The 20,161-nt window shown below is 47.5% G+C and overlaps 1 pseudogene; it reads left to right on the top strand.

Annotated features, from left to right (window-relative positions):
• Positions 1 to 10,383: 10,383 nt before the first annotated feature.
• On the top strand, positions 10,384 to 10,561 carry LOC126546443 (U2 spliceosomal RNA; annotated as a pseudogene).
• The last annotated feature ends 9,600 nt before the right edge of the window (positions 10,562 to 20,161 follow it).

Genomic DNA, 20,161 nt, shown 5'->3' with positions numbered 1-20,161 from the left:
AGTTAACAAAGCTATACTCAAATATTATCGCGTAAAATCTAATTATATTTCTGCAGTATGTTATATAATGTACAACACGCTGCATAAACTTTGTATGACTTTGAGATGAAAGCATAGTTTACTATGGTGTGTCACCAGGACACACCAGGGTATGCATACTTGTGCGATTCTGTTCCAAATTTAACACCAAAGAATAATTATTTATTCATTTCTTCAACAGCAAAACAACCGTGCAAGTACTTATATAAAAATACTCATCAAGTATTTCTGGAAATAAAAATGTTGTATTGTGACAAAGCGTTGCGCCCTTGAGAGGAATGCTACAAGTGTCGTCTGCTACGACGCCTGCTCGCTGCAAACGCGAGACTTTTCTCGCAGACGACAGCTAGGCACTTGCGAACTCTCTCGCTCTTTCGGAAGGTTGCGTCGGCTGTCACGATTGCTGAACGTCTTCAAGTACTTTTAAGCACATCTGCTGCAGTGCTAGCTAGGACGCTAGTGGCCTCCTACGAGTATGCTGCATCATATTTTATATTGGCGTACCGCTTCCGAAGCGTTACAGCGTGGCTTTGCGGGTACCCATTGTGCGACACTAGACTACAGCTAGGAAGCAGCTATCTTTCCTACCACAAGTAAGTTTGTGTTCTCAAAGTCCTAAAACACGCATTTCAATGAGCACATAAACGAGCACATAATGAAGCCCTCAATAAAATTTGATTGTCAAGCCACTAGAAGTACAACTGTATATGTCTTGTGTCAGTAGTGCCTTCTTTGTCCTATTCTGAAGTTTCATAAAGCACGTAACGCTACAGTGCCAACCTAACACACTTAACAAACAAAGGTCCAAACGCTCAAAACGTGTTCTTTCAACGTTTACGATGCCGCCGCTTTCTCGTCACGGCTTCGACGCCACACCGCGACACAAGCATCGTCCCAGTCGCTGGCCCAGCGCGCTATCACCACTCCGAGCAACATAACAAAGGCAGAGAGCTTTGCGTTGCACTGTCCAACTGCAGGTTATAGCAATTGCGCTTGGAGCGAAACCAAAACTGCCAAAAAAATACTTGTACACTAGTTCGCCAGTCAATAGAATGCCAATCCGAAGCCTGTACTTCCCATCATTCCCATGATGGTTGAACGATCGCAGCGCCAGATTTGCCTCTAGGTATACTAATATGAAACTCTATGAGGTAGAGTTACTGTAGGTCTCCTCGATTTGGCTGCACTTTCTGCACTAGTTCAGGGGGTGCAGCACTCTAGCACTCGATTTGCCAGTGCAGCTTGCGCCACCTGCACTTCGGCACTCGATTTGACGTCGTGCTGCACGAGTTCATGTACACTTCGGCACTAGACTCTCCGCAAGTTCTTTTCTCGTGCACGTAGTGCAAGGCTTTTGATAGCAGACGACACATGCGGCTCCGTGGCCATGCGGGTGTTGGTAGACGGCATCGACGGCGCCTGCTATTAGTAACGCAGCACGGACGCCAGTTTTCTTCAGGATGTACACGCAGCATCTTGTTAAGCGCGCTTTCCGTGTCCAACTGCTGCTAAGTGCACTGAAGGCCGGGATTTTCCCTCAGGTCACAGTCGTTTGTATTAATTTTCACGAGCTTACCGCTACCTCGATGTTAAGTTTGCGCGAAACCACATCGGTCAGTCGTTTGAAACGTTGTGCCATATATGATTCAGAAAGGTGTGGAAACCACGCTTGGTCATGCTTTCTGAATAGTGACACACCAACAAAAGAAAAGCCACAGCCACCCAGTCGCAGCAGACGAAGGCCTCTACGTTTCTGCTTGTCCTCGATTTGACCGCTGCACCGAAAGCGCTAGCGTCGCGCTACACTCACACTTCAAGAACTAGCGCTGCACTGGCACGACACTTTTCTGAACTAGTGCAAAAGGTGCAGCCAAATCGAGGAGACAGTGTATTTGCTACCCAAGGTAGCACCTTTGCTATCTTTGGTAGCATCAGGAGGCACTGGGTAGCATATATAGTAACTCTAGTTCGAGGAGACGAGAAAAGGGAGAGGGCACGGAACCGAGTTTACCGGACAACGCGGCAGGCATCTAGTAAAGGAAGCGTTGGTGCAGTATAATAGCAATTTCTGACGAGATGAGGTCAACTTTATTCACAAATAGCTCTGTGAGAAACATTTTTTTTAAATACTTGTACAGGATAATCCAAGTCATCGTTGTCGGAATCCGCAGCAGGGTCCCCGGCCGGGTTGTGAAGCCGAGTCCAGTTGATTGGACCTGCTGATATGCGCTTTCCCAGGTGGGCAGTGGAATACCGACTGGAATATGTTGGAACACCGACATGCGAGGTCGCTACTCCGATGTATTTATAGTTTGCTCTCTGGCAAGCGCAGTTGTGAGCGATTGAGTACCACGGCCGTTCTCGACGCGCGATATGGGTACAGTGTACTAGAAGAGGCAGTGGAACGACCGCGCTCCGTGAGCGACTATCGCGGCGGCGAAAGTAGCGGCGGCGCTGTGATCGGCGACTACGGGGAGGCGCGCGTCGAAGCCTACGCGGCATGTGGACAGGCTACTTCCAGTGGCGTAGCAACATGGGGGGGGGGGGGGGGGGGCCTTGGGCCCCGGGTGCAAGGGGCCAGAGAGGGGGGGGGGTGTCATATACGTCTGAAGACACCCCTCTTTCCGCCGGCTACACCCGGGGAGCGGGGTGACAGAAGACCTAGCTACGCCACTGGCTACTTCCGCAACTTCTTTCATTCATTCGCACCCAGGACTCGCCCGTTAAGCGAAACGAATTTTTCTAGCGTTTGAAATTTATTCTTTCTCTATTCGGCCAAAACCGCGATGCAAAGATGCTTGCTTGCACCGATTGCAAATGACGGTACACGCCGTGCGCAGTGTTTACTGGCATGAATAGATGAGGCGAAATAAATAAAAGAACTGCAACAGATAATGATTATCTTCAAAGTTTTATTGCACACTTCCGTGGCATGAGGATGCCAAGAATTCACATACTATTAGAATGCACAACACAAACACACAAGATGTTCCAGGTCAAGACAATGCAGAAGTTACTAACATACACAAACATATATAGTGAAATTAGAAATACATTAAGAGGTTTTCCATGGTATGACAAAATTGAGAACTTAATACAAAAATGCACAATAGAAATAAACATGTTTAGCAATGCCATGGTTAATAAGTACAAATATATAAAAAGCGACACCCACTGAAGGGTTTAAAGAAATTCACAATACAGATAAGCAACTATGCTGTACACACACTGCAGCTATCATTCAGGAATGCTGGCATACCAGTCAAATTAATGGTTTAATATGCAATCAATTCAGCCTGCTTAACTTCAAGTGCTTAGATGACTTCCGCTTGGAGATGCTGGCTTTGTTCAGCCCCTTTACAAAAAAGTGGAGCCTGGTTGTGACATAAAAGCCGACAACACGGGGTGTCAAGCATTCGATCGGCATGCGCTTTGCAACCAATACTCAAGGGCCTGGCAGAATGAATCATCTCCAGGATATTCATTACACTCTCACTGTGCACCTTATTAGTAGAGAAACAACTAGTGAAAACATCCTCTGGGCATGTAATAAATGTAAAAAGTTCAACTGAAGGGTACAACAAACCACCCTGATCTTTGAACTGCACAAATGCAGAACCAGCCAACAAGCGCCCTTGCTCAGTTGACAGCAAGAGGCGGGCAATGCAATCAGGACATTTGGTCGGTAGCACGCACTTTTTTGCCACATAGCCTGAAATGTAATATATTAACCTTGACTCGCTTCTCTTCACATGATACACATGTTCATCAGTTTCTGCTGGCAAAGATGTAGTCAGAACCTCTGTATTTTCGTCTGTGTACAACTTCACTGTTTTTAAAAAACTTTCCCTTAGTGGTACCCTCTTCTCTGTCGGTTGCCTCAAGAAGAGAGTTGATCACATCGTCCTCCACATTGCTGCCCGTGACGCTTCGTGCCAAGTTGTAAAAAGAAAGACAATGAACAGTCAGTAGAAACTGCTGCGGCGTTGGATGACTGTTGCAGCCCGATGAAAGTCTCACTATACCGAAAACGTTCTCAACTTTATCCTGACTAAGCCTTGAAGTTAGCAAATATTTTAATCCCACTTTTTTGTTCGAGTAGTCAAGAAGCTCGAGCGTACTTGTCAGTGTTACCCTTAGTCCTTCTGCAGTTGAGTCACTGAGAAAATGCCTCTTCTCAGTGTGACACTCCCATGTGTTCAGAAATTCAAGCATATCTTGGATCTTTTGTACACTGGTAGAATTGGGTGCTAGAGCTTCTGCTGGATACCTAGAAGTCATTACAGCAATCAGCGACTTCATTCTTGAAAAGAATTTTGCAGTAACTTCTATGCTGCCACAGCTTCTCTCCAGTTGTGTCTGATAAAGAAAGAATGCTTGCAGAGGCCCCTGTCCAAAGCGCTGAAAAGCATAACTCTCATTTTTTCAAAGTTGTTCGGTGCAACATGAACACTTGATATACCAGGCATTGCCCTCAATGCAAGTGCACTGTTGTCAAGTGTGAGGGCTTCCTTCACAAACTGTATGGACATCTGTCCATCCGTTGTCTTGAAAGTCGTGCCTAGAAGCCGGTTGCGAATATTGTTGACAAGATGAGGGAAGTCAGAAAAAAAATTAAGGAACCGGCTACTGTCAACTGGGTGTTGCTTCTTGCAGATAACTTCTTTCATTGATGCCTTTACATTAAAAACTCTACACATCTTCCTATTCCAAGAGGCTGCATCACACGTTATATAGTCGATAAGAAGCCCAGCTTTTTCTGCCAGCACTGTGGCCTCAAGTAGAATTTTCGCAAGCAATTCACCCTTGACATTCTCATGGCTACCAAAGACGCCAAGCACCTGCGTCCCATTGCCTACAAGGGGCACAAACATTACAACAAGGCCATGATTGCATGGCAAGGTATTTTGGTCCTCAGGTGTGTCCAAGGTCGACAAAACCTTTAATTTTTCCTCCTGTGGTCACTGAAAGGTGCTCGGAGAGCTTCACTTCATCAATGATAATGCCTCCATGTCTGTGAAGTTCATCTAGTGGCACCGTTTTCTTTTTTAGTGCGATCAGCATTTGTTCATTAAACCCATAACCACCCCTGTATTCAGCTGTGTATTTCCTTATAGTCGTTTCACTTGGCAGGGTTAGAATTGCCTGCTTTCGTATATATTTGTAAAATTTTGGGCTACGCATATTAAGTAGTACACACTCCAAAATCCACTCTTTCTCGTAGATCATCCCACGTGGACTTTTCCTCTTTGAAGCTTCAAAACACTGCCGAACAGCAAGCTGCTGCTTCGATTAGAGATGCTTAATCTTCTCGGCAAGCACTTCTTCTTTGGTCAGAGCACTATCGGCTTTCATCTTACTGAGATCTTCGCTGAGCTTCATTATTTTTTATGTAAGGCGCTTGTTCTTGCTCGTGCATGCTTGCAACTTCTGCGATGTTAGGCGCACATTTTGGCGACTTCCGACTTAGGAGACGTGACCGGCGGGTCAGAAGCGCTTTTCTCAAATATTTGCACGCAACGCACGGTATTCCATCCTTGGTCGTTCTACCAAGGCAATATTATGCTGAAATCGGCTTTCCACTTGTTTTCTACTTGGTGTAAGATTTGACAGTCGTAGCTGTAGAGATGAACTTGGGACGACAGGACTAGGTGAGCAGGATTTAATTGCAGTATTTACATTTTAAAACATGAGGTACATTGGCAGTCTAGCGCGACTCCCATATGGAGCCCGCAAAACTAACATACAGCAAACAGTTTACGAGCACACAGCTCACTACTACATTTCGAGCATGACAGAGCACTCAGCTCCCGACAACGAGCACGACACGAGCACGCTCTAGCAGCCGGCACACGCTGCTTATAAGCTCTCCGCTTGACGTCATAGTTCGACGTCATCGTTCGACGTCACTCTTCGAGGTCCCCGTGGACGGAGTCCCAGTGGACGGAAACGCTCGTCCAGTCATTGTAAACTTGCCGCCGCCCCGCAGTACGGCCCACACACACAAAGGCACACACGTTCGAGCCTACACACACAAAGGCTGACACGTTCGAGGGCCCCGTGGACGGAAATGTTCGTGTTGCACGCACACACAGGTGAAAAGGCCGGACAGTTCTCGGTACCACCCAGCTTTCAGTGCCGACGTCAGAGGGCTTCGTGGAACTCTGCTCCGTACCGGATGGCTCGGCCAAGTACCAATTTCCTGAGTTGATCGCGCGCCACGTGGCTGCCGACCCTTCGCAGTTCTCCGAAGGGCGCCCCGTCTGGTGGGCTTGGAACACGTGCAGCGGGCTGAAAGCTGGCACGTTGCCACCCCGCACGGCCATTCTTAACATTGGTTACGTAAGCGGTCTGTAAGACTGGTCATCAAAAGGACCTCGTCGTTCGCAGCAGCACGCTTATACAGATACATCTCATTGGCTTGTTGCAAAGCATTCATTGCGTCCTGCACTGTTGTCAGCGATGACTCTGCCACCAGCTTCCCACGCAAAAATGTCTTCACACGAAAACCACCAGAGCTATCCTCTGTGCAAAACACGGCCCTTTCAACTCTCACTTCACCTGTGACGGCGTTAAAGGTGCACGAAGTGAGACAAATTCCTTCCGCGTCATGCATCTCATGCAGAACCCAGCGCTTATTAGGCGGAGTTACATTCTTAAGCGCGGCGACAGTCACGACAGAATTTACGTCACTTTCGTGCTCGTGCACACAAAATGTCTCACAAACATCGGTAGGCTCGTCTACAGTCTGACGCTCTGCAGCACTCGAAAACAGTACCTTTTTAGCTGATCTGTTGATCTCTTCAGCCTTGCGTTTTCTCTCGTTCCTTCTCGGCACCACGCGCTTGCTCAAATACGCCGGGGCATTTGGTAAGATTGTTGGCACGGCGTCTGACGAAAGCGTAGGCTTTCCTCGCGGTAGACGAACTTCTTCGCCGTTGATTACGTGCACATAGTCCCTGACAACACAGTGTGGCTCAAAGTGTAGTTCGCAAACTGCGCAATCTTCCGTAAGTTGTTTATCCGCTCTGTGCAAGTTCCGCTGCCATAGGCTCCGTCGTTCAGGGTCCGCAGGTGCCTTGAAAAGCGAGGGCTTCTTTGTAGCGTCCGCTCGACTGTATCCAGTGCTACATCCAGGGGCGTAGCAATGGTTCAAGCGTTGCTTACACATTGCTGAAGCAAGGAGTCACCGTTCACACACGAACTGTATCGAAAAACACGCACTAAATGAACAAGCACGTAGCCGAAACAGCGTGCCTACGCCAAACCTCGCGCACGTGTTCTCAAGGGGAATAGCGTAGTCGACGACTGCAGCGCCGCCGCTACGTTCGCCACCTGCTGTGACAGCTCTGTCAAGGCGCAGTCCCTGGCGGTCGCTTCACTGCCCCATTCTAGTACACTGTACCATTGGCCCCTATGGGAATGTCACGGGCTTGGCGCTGTTTCCATACAGACGACGTGCGCTACTCTGGCGCCATCTTGTAGCCATCGATGCCGCAAAGCCCGTCTTGCTCGGCACTAAGCTCTTATTTTCTCGCTTTCGCCGTACCCTCCTTCGCTTTGGGCCTCATAGTTGCGCTGCACCCTCCTGCTCCGCTTTCCTCCTCGCGCTCTCTTCGCTATCGGCGTCTTTCATCTCCCGCTGCTGCTTTCCGCGTTCGCTTTCATCCGCGTTCGTTCGCTTGGTTACGAGGTACAACACCGACGCTTGCTGCATGAGCGGGCGCCATAGAGCTGCAGTCTAAAAAGTTTAGAGTGATAAATCATCGTTTCAAAACTCTACTTTCGTAAGTTTCACGGTGAGAGGAGGATTACTAGAAGAGAAAAACAAAGACGAAACTTCGATGTTGAAAAGAAATTGTGGATCCCCACCACGTGCTGTGAGAATAGATTTAGGCGCGGCATTCGTTTGTGTTCTTGCGAAGAACACGGTTCTTGTTTAGCGACCATTTGCAAGTATAGAGCACACGACGAAGTGGCAAGTCGGACACGTTTTTACCGGAAAGCGCCTCACTCAACACAAACATATGGGGCGCTTGGACATGCATATACCACGCATGACTACGATGAGGTACACGAAGGCGAAGAAATGACGACGCTGGCGTGACGGCGACGGCATGATATGAGAGCAGGATGACGACATTGGTGTGCCGACGGTAGGTCGATCAGAACGGCATGACGATGACGCAGTGACGATGTTATTACGACAATGAGATGATGGCACTAAAGTGAATGTGACAGAATGAGGACGATGGAACAGCGCAACATGACGACAATGGGAAGTCGACGATGAAATGACCATGGCGACATGACGACGACGCATTGGTGACTACGGCACGATGATGACGGCGTGACAACGCAAAGTGAATGAACACACACACACAGATATATATATATATATATATATATATATATATATATATATGTGTGTGTGTGTGTGTGTGTGTGTGTGTGTGTGTGTGTGTGTGTGTGTGTGTGTGTGTGTGTCCGTTGATATACCTACCGGCGCAACAGCAGCAGCCACGCGCTAAAGCTGGGAGGGTAGGCAAAGGAAGCATCGCTATATGATTGCCGTCAATGCGCCAGCGTTGGTAGGTCAGTGTGTAATCATGCATTTGATACTATTCTTTTGTCGTGTTTGGATCGTGATAGCGATACAAATGTCAAAATTTTATTTGAAAATCATAAGCTATCCCACTCTGTGAAGGTTGATGACTAGCGAAGCTGCTTAGCAGACGACACGGAGGTGACACATTACTTTGAAGAAAGGCACAAACTCATCTACCGTGATTTTTACACATATATTCGTGTGGACGATGGTACTGCCGACCCGAGGAGCCGGAGGAAACGAGGACGTTTCGACGGAACCACCACCATGGTTGAGCGGAAGGACAGGATAATATCACCTGTAGATACACAAGCGCTTGGAACGCCTACAAAGAGAGGGCGCTGTGAACATAGACATGGCCGACGCGAACCAAAGTGTATTCTCATCAGTTTAATACAGGCACGTACCCAGGAGGGGGGGGGGCGAAATTAAGCAGCATACCCCCCCCCCCTTACCCGCGCCACCACTCCTCACACACATTACTAAAGCGCCGCCAAATCAATCTTGAGACTTGACAGCTATTCGGCGGTCAGCACTTTGCTGCCTCTTACACTCCTTTTGGGTGGCGGTAGTTATCGGCATCTCCTGGGGTGTGAAGGCCACTTTTCTCATCGACTCGATGCCCGCGCAATTAACTCGAGATGCGTTTAGTTGCCACCATCTATTGCAACGGTCACGCCCATCGCTGTTGCTTCGTTAGTTCAACCTTCTTTGTTTAGACTGATGCAGGGACCAGGAAAGGAATTCAATTTGTAATCGTATGCTCGTGGAACGAGTTGCGGCCCGAGACAACGCCAGTTGCGTTGCCAACAATGTCAGTCGCATGCTTGGCTGCTTAAGGCGAAATTTCTCTGTGGCACCATCCTCATTAAAACTTTTACTCTATAAATAGCTCGTACGCCCAATACTGGAATATGCATGCTTGGCGGGGGATCCTGGTCTTGAGTGTTTCATTCAAACTTCGGAATCGGTGTAAAATCGCATCGCAAGATTCATACTTCACAACTACTCTCGTCTATCTAGTGTCCACAATGAACGCTACTTTGTACCTTTCTCTTCTTTCCTTACGAAGGAAAGTGTCTCGGTCATCACTCTTTGACAAAATTTATCATCATCGCCATCTTAAATAAGCCAGAACACCGCCAGAAGTGGAGGAGGATTCCATGTGTTTTGAATGACGTTTCTACCGTTATCAATCTAACCGCCTGACATAGCCACTTCTCAGCTATGTTTATGTGTGTGTTTTTTCTAACCTTACGCGGTGGGCGCAATGCGCCTACGCGGTTGTACGGAACAGGCAGCCACGCATCGTTACAATACTTCCCTAATAACAATACGAGTCGGTCTTGGCACTTGGCAGCGCAATAAACTAGGGATCCAAAGGAAGTGTGATTGTTGCGCAAATATATATTTCTCTGTATTTCTCCAGAGCTAATTAAAAAAAAAACGCTACTAGAAATCCTTATTTTACGCTTTCGCTTGCTTACTTGTTCTTGGCAGTGTTCTTCCTGCGCTTCTTTCCTGCGCGAGTACATTTGATGTAGTTCCTTGTTTGTCAAGCAAAGGAGATGGTCTACCTCACAGGCGTACACCTGTGAGATACACCTTATTTCATTTCTCTTGTGCGAGTTTACGCGTTTTTATGGCGAACGGTAGGCATTATTCACATTTACACTAGTAAAGGTACCCCCCCCCCCCCTCATTTGCACAGAAAAGTGGCCTTGGATTGCCCCCCCCCCCCCTCGGAAAAAAAATCCTGGGTACGTTCCTGGTTTAATGCTTGATACGGGTTCTATTTGGACCAAATATATAGTAAATTTATTTTTTGCAAGTTGGCGGAGTGCTTGAAGCCTGCTTCACTTGCGCCGCGGGTCGGCCCGATATTGAACTATCTTCGGGATCGGCTCAAGGTTTTTGCATACACAGAACAAGAAAATGCACGGAAACCTAGCCATTAACAGCTTCGCTGTAAGACGGTGCTAAGTACAATTTCAAGACCTACGGTCTTTGGTCAGACAAAAAAATCGAATATCATGACGATCCATGGGTCTTTTCGTTGCTCCGAGGCCATGTCCAGGATGTCAAGGGGTGAGATATCATGTCTGTAGGTAGTACTTGCGTCTGAAGTAACTGGGAAGCGCGAGAGGGCATCGGCGTCAGAGTATCTGCGTCCAAAGCGATAGACGACGCGGATATCATATTCCTGGATTCGGAGGACTCACCGCGCGAGGCGGCCCGACGGGTCTTTGAGGTTAGACAACCAGCAAAGAGCGTGATGATCCGCATGATGATGAAGGCGAAATGTGGTCGGCTACCTGCTCCTTGATGACGAAATATTGGAGAGCGGGCGCCAACGGAGAACTTGACTGGCCGTGTGTAAGTGGAATCAGAGAAAGCTGACGAGCCACCTCTTCACGTACGAACCCCTTGATCTGTAGCAGCAGCGAAGTGTTATCCGAGGCAACAGCCAAGCGCGACATTGAAGTGGCCTGAGGAGGAGATTGGCGGCTGGCTATGCGTTGTTTGCGTAGTTCGTCGAAGCTTTGACAGAAACTGGCGAGTTGAAAGACTGTCGCCGGATTTTTCGCCAACAGCATCTGGAAGGCGTCGTCTTCAATGCCTTTTAAGATATGGCGTCTCTTCTCGGCATCAGACATTGTGACGTCAACGCGGTTACAGAGGTCGGCAACATCTTCTATAAAAGTGGTAAATGTCTCCCTGCACTGTTGAGCACGACCACGCAAACGTTGCTCGGCGCGAAGCTTGCGAACCGCGGGGCGCCCGAATACCTCCGTCACTTTAGTTTTGAAGGCCGTTCACGTCTTGAGATCACGTTCCTGGTTGCGGTGCCACACGCTGGCGACACCGCTCAAATAAAACGACACGTATTTCAGTTTCTTTTGGTGTCGTCCCAGTGGTTGCGGATGCTCACCCGGTCATAGTGAGTGAGCCAGTCTTCTACGTCACTGTCTTCGGTACCGCTGAAGATGGGTGGGTCGCGTTGACGCATCGAGCCGGGGCAGACCACGGTAGTCACCGGGGCAGCGGGTTGTGGTTCTGGTGGTCCTTCTTCCGGCATAGTGAAGACGGGCTGCAGTGTCCGACTGCGAAGTTCCAGATTTCCTGTTGTACCCAGCAGCTCCACCAATTGTAAAGGGGGTTTATTCGGCTCGTAGAGCAGCAGCGATAAACTTAGCACCAGCAGGTATAGGGCGCAGGCAGAGAGCGAACTGGGTACGAGCCACGCGATGGCAACGGGGCTTCTCAGGGGCTTTATATATATATATATATATATATATATATATATATATATATATATATATATATATATATATATATATAATTGAGAAGTTGATGCACGTACAGTCGAGCACGAAAACTTATACGGACGACAGCATTTCAGAAAACTTTCAATTTCCGAACAGCCTGTACCAGTATTTAAAACCGAACATCAGAATGTTGTTCACATTACTGGTAGAGGCTGTCAATGCAAATATACTAGGCTGCGATGCGAGGCTGTGCAGATATCCAGCTTCTTCTTAGATCCCGTGTTCATTGAAAATTTGTGGTTGAATGCGCTTCGATCTTAAGTAACTACATTGAACTCAATGGCGCGCAGTGCGACGTGGCTGGTTCAACAATCTCCGCCATCAAGCACAAAAGCTTCTTGTATGAAGCCGCGTCAGCAAGCACTCAGCTGGCCGTATCTAACCAGTCGATAAGAAACTCTTCGCACTGGGAAAAAGGTGAGTGACACTATGCTGGTTACTTCAAAACACTTCTCTCGGCACGGTTGTCATTGCTTTCTTTTTCTACATTTGAAATATCACGGTTTTTTTTTTTTAGATCGCGAAGTGTAATTTTGTTTATGTAAGCGCTGTAATAAGTAACGGTGATGTACACTTAAGATTAATTTGACTTCGTAATTTTGTTTTCTGCCAGTGTGTTAGTGTTACTAATGCTTTAACAATAGCAGCAATATTCTCGCTAATGTACTTCTGTCTGCAGGCGCGGTAGCAACGTACAATAACTAGCTCGGAAGTTATGAAGTATATCATGGCATTCGTTATACCGCGAGGCGACTTGTCGTTTTGACAAGATTCTTTCGCTCTTCGGTGTAAGCAGAAGATCATGCCTTCCCGTTTAACGTGGTGAGTTTTCAGTTAATTTGCTCACAAGAAATTTAGGAGCAGTAGCCAAGAGCGCTCGTTCCAGCTTTCAAGCATTCGACCTGCGCATCACGACGCTGTAGTTTGCTTCCAAACACCGTGCGCGCAGCTAAATTCTTTTGTCTAATTGGTTCAATTAGTTTCGAAATCATGCGTTTACACTCGTACCAATGACTTTGCTCAAAAAGAACCCTGGTTAAATTTCGGAAACCTGTTGGTAGAAAGGCGATTTGGTCCGACTCGTCGTTCACATTTCGCGTTCGCACGTTTCCCGGGGATGTGGAGGACCCGCCAGGACCACTCAGTGTGGCGGGTGTGTGCTGTCTTTGTAAGCCGGGGCCCTACTTCGAGCACTGCGTACTGCGAAGACGAGCAAGCGCCAGTCATATTGGACGCACGCGACCTAAAGGGTTAACCGAGGGGCCCGATTTTTATTAGTCATATCATGTGTGTGAATATATCTACGGTCTTCCTATTGTTGCCATTTGCAGCTCCCAAGGCAAAGATCATGTTTTCCTTCTGCTCATTACAGAAGTACATGGCGACTGGGACGAAACAAAGCCCACCTTTAAACCTTTGCACTGACGTTGTCAATTCGTTTTTGTGGTGATAGATCTTGTGGCAAAAACAAACAAAGAAAGAAAGAAACTGTCTGTGCACTTTATCTATAGATAAAAGTGCTACGGTAAGACAACAGCTGTCACAGGTTGCTCCCAACTAACACCAAACGCGACGTGTTACTTCGGCCGAGCGCGTCAGATAAGGCACTATTTCGATCACGATGTTTTACAGCGAAGTTGTATATGGCTAGCCGACTCGTCCGTCCGTCCGTCTGTCGCCTGTACGCCGAAAACTCTTCCGGCGCAATCCCATGCGAATGCACGGAAAACAAAAGCGAACGAGAGGCGCGATTATTGGCTGCGCCAGTAGTCGCGCTGTTGCTCTCCGTCGCAGCAGAGCGGGCGCGCAGCTGTTTCTTTCCGGCTTAGAAATGGGTAGGCCACGCGTCATACGTAAAACCCCTTCAACTTCGTAAAGTAGCGACACTCTCCTCCCCCGCCTTCACTCCTCGTTTCTCCTCTCTTTCACGCTGCCTCCTCGACCGTGGCACCGCCTACACTGCTTGAGCGTAGCAACGGCGCCAACATGCGCTCCTCGCCACTCCGTAGACGCTTCTCGAGCAAAAATGGCGCTGATGCACGGCGCGAGGGCCCACGTGATGCTATTAGGCCAATAGCGACGCGGCGTCGGCCTCAGCCAGAGCGCGCGAGGAGGAGGCGGCGGCATTCTTCAAAGCGTGGCACTACTTTACGAAGTTTAAGGGGCCTTACTCATACGTACTCCTGAGGAGCAGGTAGTTTTCGATCAGTAACGCCGCGAGCAGAACCGGGAACGAGCTCGTCTACGCAGCCCCGATGCTGCTGCGCGGACACAAGAACAGGCTTGCCCAGCCGAGCGCAAGCAGGAACTGCGGACCGAGGATGCGGCAGCCTACCATGCCGTCGTTTAATGAACCATCGGGATTGACCCAGTGGTAAACACCGGGGCCGCACCTTTCAGCTTCGCTGGTTAACCATCTGTGCGGAGTGCTTGGGCGGTGATTTTTTTTTTTCTTTATTTCCTTCGTTACGTTCTGGCTAACTCAGAAGGAGCCTGGTCGAGGGTGCTGCTTTAGGATGCGGGTGGGAGCGCAGTCGCGTGGTATTCGCCATATTTCGCAAGGTTTATTTATCAGTCGAAAAAGATTAGTACGCAATTAGTACGTCGCTGAAAATACCGCAGTTGGATGTCCCTTGGCTGTGCCTACAGATGCCTCACTGACAATTTGATAATTATGAGAGTACGTCTCGAGTTAGATAACTACAATTACCTAATTAAATCTCTAACGAAAAAAATTATTCGCAGCTACTCCATTCTACTGGAAACAATATGCACTAGGCTTCCTTCGAGTAACGCATGACTTTTCTTTTAATCTTGATGCATGACAGTTGATTGGGACACCCTGTGTATATATTTATGACCTCTTCGTGCAAGTGACAATGTTTCAATTCCAAATAAATGTATATTATTAGAAGTGTTTTACTTAATGAGTCTTTAGCTTTTCTTACTACAAAGAGAATCGATAGTGAGACGCATATCATTCACGTGCATTTCACAAGCCGTTAATTAAAGACTGCCGAAGGGGTCACTAAAGTCTACAGGTTTTCTTCGGGGTCAAAAAAGCACGTAAAGCATTTTGAATTGAGGTTAACATACAGCAGCATATTCATTCTCTAGGCATAAGCTATCCATACCTTTCGAAATAATTGTTAATTGGCTACCTCGTTCTCTTTAAAATATAATAAATTTTGCCCTGTGTAAATATTGAAGTATATTGTGTACGTGCATGGTGTTTACAGGGGAAATTGTTTTAAAAATGTTGAAGTGTGAAAATATGGATGAGGCAGCCGCAGTGAGTCTTCTAATGCGCTTTTACTCCTATTGTCTGGATTTGCAGAAATAAAGTGAAAGTATGAATTAAAATCCGTGCAGGTCCGCGCCAACAATGATGCAGTACGATATAGCCGCAATAAAAGTTTAAGTCAAAAGATCGAGGCCAGTCAAAAGAAACCTCAAATGATGTGGGTGACAAAACTCTGGCAATGACACGTTAAGGGCTTCGGCATCGCCGGGAAGGGGAGGGGGGCTCAGGTTGCTAGCCTTGGTTTCTACGAAATTACTCAGTGATAAAACACGTGATACCTAAATAGTACAAAAAAAAAGGATTACAAGCGTTCGGTTTCGTTTCCCGGGACTATACACGTTGTGTCGTGACGTCAGGACATAGTTTGTGGTCACGTGGGAGCAGGCGTTGCGATGTTTTGACGCTCGCTCCGGCTCGCTCGGTCGCCTCGTATGCCGCTACATCGGCCCTCACAACTATAGTAGCAGCATACGAGGCGACGGAGCGAGCCGGAACGAGTGTCGAAACGTCGCAATGTCGTGCACCCGCCTACTGTGTCGTGACGTCACGAAACAGCGTCCTTCGGAAAACGAAACCGAAATTGGCTGCAGAAAAGCTGATACGCAAATTAATAACGGGGCTATGAGGCTTGCCACTGTTATTTCCAGGGTTAGGAGTGTCATGTAACGCCAGAAGTTTGTAAATTTAATTATGGGGTTTTACGTGCCAAAACCGCGATCTGATTATGAGGCACGCCGTAGTGGGGGGACACAGGAAATTGGGACCGCCTGGGGTTCTTTAACGTGCACCTAAATCCAAGTACACGGGTGCTTTCGCATTTCGCCCCCATCGGAATGCGGCCGCCGTTTGGCTGGGATTCGATCCTGCGTCGGCGTGCCTGTCAACCCTCTCAGCTAGAGGTAATAAAATATGGTGCACAACGACGCCTCAAGTAAACACCTCTCCCTGTGTGTTCTGTGTACTACGCAGACAAACAGCAGTGGTGCACGCAAGGTAACATTTAACATAAACTCACCACTCTCGTGTTAGCCTAGCCTAAACGTTGAAGAAATTAAGTTTTTACCGTCAACATCACCGCTTATTATCGTCAATCAAAGCATCCAGCACGGAAAGATTGGCTTACATCGATTGCCAGAGTACGTGGGATCTGCATAATTTTTTTTCCCTCTTTCTTTTTTTTATTGCTGAGCGGCGCTTTTCTAGTGGTATTTAGACAATGTTCTAGCGGCAGGGGACAAGGACAGAAGGTATACTTAGACAGCACGGTGCGCTATGAGCTTTCCTTATCTATCGTTGTCCGCTGGCGCTAAACTGTTATCAAAGTTGGAATCAGATGGTTTGCCATGTGCCATAATTTGTGACGTTGAAAGCAGTACGTGCGTCTGACGTAGCGACGACGTCTGTGCACGTGACCTTGTTTCTCCGACAGCAGGTGGGACTCTACAGGGAGATATAGGGCGCGTGGGTTTTGGTGTGAAATTTCAGCTGTTTCCTCGTGGGCCGGTGGTTTGATACTTTGCAGACGCGATCGTCAGCACACACGTCACCTGCGCACCGCGCTTGTCCCTTTGCATTGTCCAAACCTCGCATAGGACGCTTTAAGAATAACACGCCGTGTTACTCCGAAAATTTGCGCCATAACTGTCGTAGAACAAAGGTGTGGATGTGCCTTAGTACACGAGGACGAGGAATCTTGAACAACAAACGTATAGCTACGTGACCTTGTTATATGGTTTCTGACGCCTCACCACTTCTCCGAACGGCGCAGTGGCCATCAATAGCACAGATACCATAGTTATAGTGCTAAATCGAGGAAGGGGTATATATGCACGGAGGTACTATTCTTGTGGGTGGGGCTACAAGAGTGCATATTTGGGCGAGCATCTATATTGTTACACGTTGAAAACCAACGCAACGAAATGCGAGGCACGCGCGATAGTCAAGGCACAGCGTCGAACTCTCAAGTAAACGTTTTATTGGGAACACGACTATTTTATTTTGGGTTCACGGGCGTCAAAATTAATTTTGGATTCTTGTGGGAAGAGTTTCTCAGCTTCATACGTGTAGTGACGTCAAACGCACGCGGTCATGCAACACTGAATGCATCTGCGCAACCCTTTTTCATGCGCATGAATTGACCGCAGCATTGTGCATTCATGGTTACAGTTACAAAAAGCCCCGACATCATAGCAGCTAGCACATGATGGCGGCACTCCCAACGCTTTCATTCTAATTCAGTTCAGTCAACAGTTCATTCTAATTCATGTGCACGAAGAATGTCCTCAACTAGAATCAACGGCGATTAGCTTTCGATAGCTAATGCAATAAAATATAAGTCAAAGGAAAAAATTGCAAGGCGAAGGTGAGGGTTTGAGGTGGTTACATTTGTACACGATCGGAGCGGACACTTGCATTTTAAAAGAAGTATGTTGAATAATTATGGAGTACTACACTATCGTGGAGATTAGAGAAGCGGTAAACTTAGGGCCTACTAAAGAACGCGTTATTTCGTTGCCGCTTTCGCCAAGCCGTGCAATATCGGCATGGTTTCGGCTTGTACACGCTTAGAGTGAGACCCGTACCATCTTTGGCGAACGGATAACAAGGGGTGGAAGATAGTGCTCTCGAATTGTGACTTGCGTGAGATGTCCCACTAAGGATAATGGCAAGTACATTACACACAGCACCTCCACCGTATATGTATTTCGGCTGTGTGGTGCAGTCTCTGGGCACGGTGTCAGCGAGTACGGAAGTTTTATTTGATTCCTCAGGAACTTACGATAGAACAAATGAACTGCTCTAAACAGCCTGTATTCAGCCTCGCGGTTGCAGGCAAAGCAGTCCGTATACTGCCGACAAATGCTGTGCACGTCCCCTACTTGCGCAGGATAGCTTCTATCGCAGCCTGACTGGCATCTCCGACGCTGGACGCATCGAGCTGCTTAGCGATACCAACGAGGCTTTTTCGTAGAGCTTCACGAGAGCTCGTGTACACCATCTGCTGCCTGACGTTGGCTTGCTTCGGACACCTGCGCAAGGAAAAGAACGCCTTCAATTTCCCAGAACTGCGCAAACATGCGGCACACTGCGCATCACAGACCGCGAATTGAAGTGGTGCCCTTTCTCGTAATGTTTCCATCGTGACTTGGCATGGCCCTCGTCGTTAGACTACAGCGCCGTCCTGTACGTTCGTGTGAACCGCCGGACGAACAGAACTGTGCCACTAGGGCTCTTCAATGATGGGTGAGCGAGGAAGAGTACAAGATGAGGGAGCACGACGTCTAGCCAGCCAGTCTCGGCAAGGTCACTTGCTCTGACGACGCTTGTCCCTCCCTCTATAATGGCGCATCTGTGCGTTGACCCTTGGGAAATAAGCCATGCACACGGTGGTACCCGTCACACAACAATAAAGGTCATCTGTCTTGCTCGCATATCCTTTCTTTAAGTTTTCCATAGGGTTTCATACAATAATTACTAGAGGGAACAAGAACGGTTGTACGTACCAGCATGGGAATTATGGGAAGTACATGGATTTGCCTAAACTCCGCCTTTTTGTCTTCCAACGGCTTTGGGACTTTTGTAAACTAGTCATTTTCAACAATGTACTGCGTAATAAATGATCAAACAAACATAATTGAAATTGTCCGACGGTAGGATTCGAACACAGGAACTCTAGAAAAAAAACCTGGTATTGAAACCATTAGCCACGGACGCACGTAACGACAAGCGAGTGCAACGCCCTTATGGATTTATCGCTGGCATGCCCGTGCCTTGAGACGCTTGGCGCGTTTCGATTTGGTCAGCTGGACAAGCTCAATCGTTGCAATTAATAGCAATTGTGCGTGTTGGCGGCGTCTTCTGCACTTCGAAGAGTATAGACTGCTTTGAAATTTACAACAATAAGGTTTATATAGCGTAATATACAAAGCCACAAGAACGTCTGAATCCACAAGCACGAAGATCAGACAAATCCATGTATTTCCCATCATTCCCATGGTGGTACAACGACTGCAGTGCCATAGTTCCCTCTAGTAATTTTTGTAAGAAACTCCTTCCTTTCTTCCATATATATACATACATATATAGGACCATGTAGTCATTCTTTGGGTACTTCCGCCATTGTATGCATGTATCTGTTTATGTATGTGCTGTCGAGCTGAAACCTATGCCGTACTTACACAGTTACATACACATACCATCGGGCTGCTGTGCTGATGGAACCGGGTGAAATGCCGACCATTGTACTGCTCTTTAATGAACTTTTTTGGTGGCAACTTGGGTCACTGGCTGTGTGCCGCTCTTCGATGAACCTCCCTTGCGCCAAAACTTTATGCGCCACTTTTCAGTCAATATCTTTGACGCCAACTTGGGTTGCAGCGTATGTGCTACCTTTGATGATCATACAAAACATGTAAACAGTCACTACTCAATCATCAAATCGATTTCTAATAACATTAAAGTCGCCAACTATCTATATATATAAGCGATGGATGCACTGCCAACATGGGTGACGACGAGTTTGATCTTGTCGCCCAATGGGGGCGGGTCAGTCAATTAACTGGCGATATCCCTTATTAACTGGTAACTGCATATGGTTCTAGCCAATCTATTAGATAATTACTATTAACCGGATGCCCAGAGTTCGAAGCGGAGCTTCGGAACAGCTAGGCGTTATTGAAGAATATATGTGAATATGAAGAATATGAGGAATATGTCAAGTAGCCCCGAAACGTACGTTAGCTGCCATAAACAGGTTTTGCTTTAAAATACAAATAACCGTTTTTGTCTCTTTCGCCCGTCTACGTGGTTAATGGTGATCGTTGGGTTCTCGCCGATACAAAAGACGAGGGCGCCAACTACTGCAGCTCCTTGATGACGCAC

The sequence above is a fragment of the Dermacentor andersoni genome, chromosome 10 (genome assembly GCF_023375885.2).
Source record: "Dermacentor andersoni chromosome 10, qqDerAnde1_hic_scaffold, whole genome shotgun sequence".
Taxonomy (NCBI): domain Eukaryota; kingdom Metazoa; phylum Arthropoda; class Arachnida; order Ixodida; family Ixodidae; genus Dermacentor; species Dermacentor andersoni.
The sequence above is the reverse complement of the archived record's forward strand: the minus strand, read 5'-3'. Positions and strand labels throughout refer to the sequence as shown.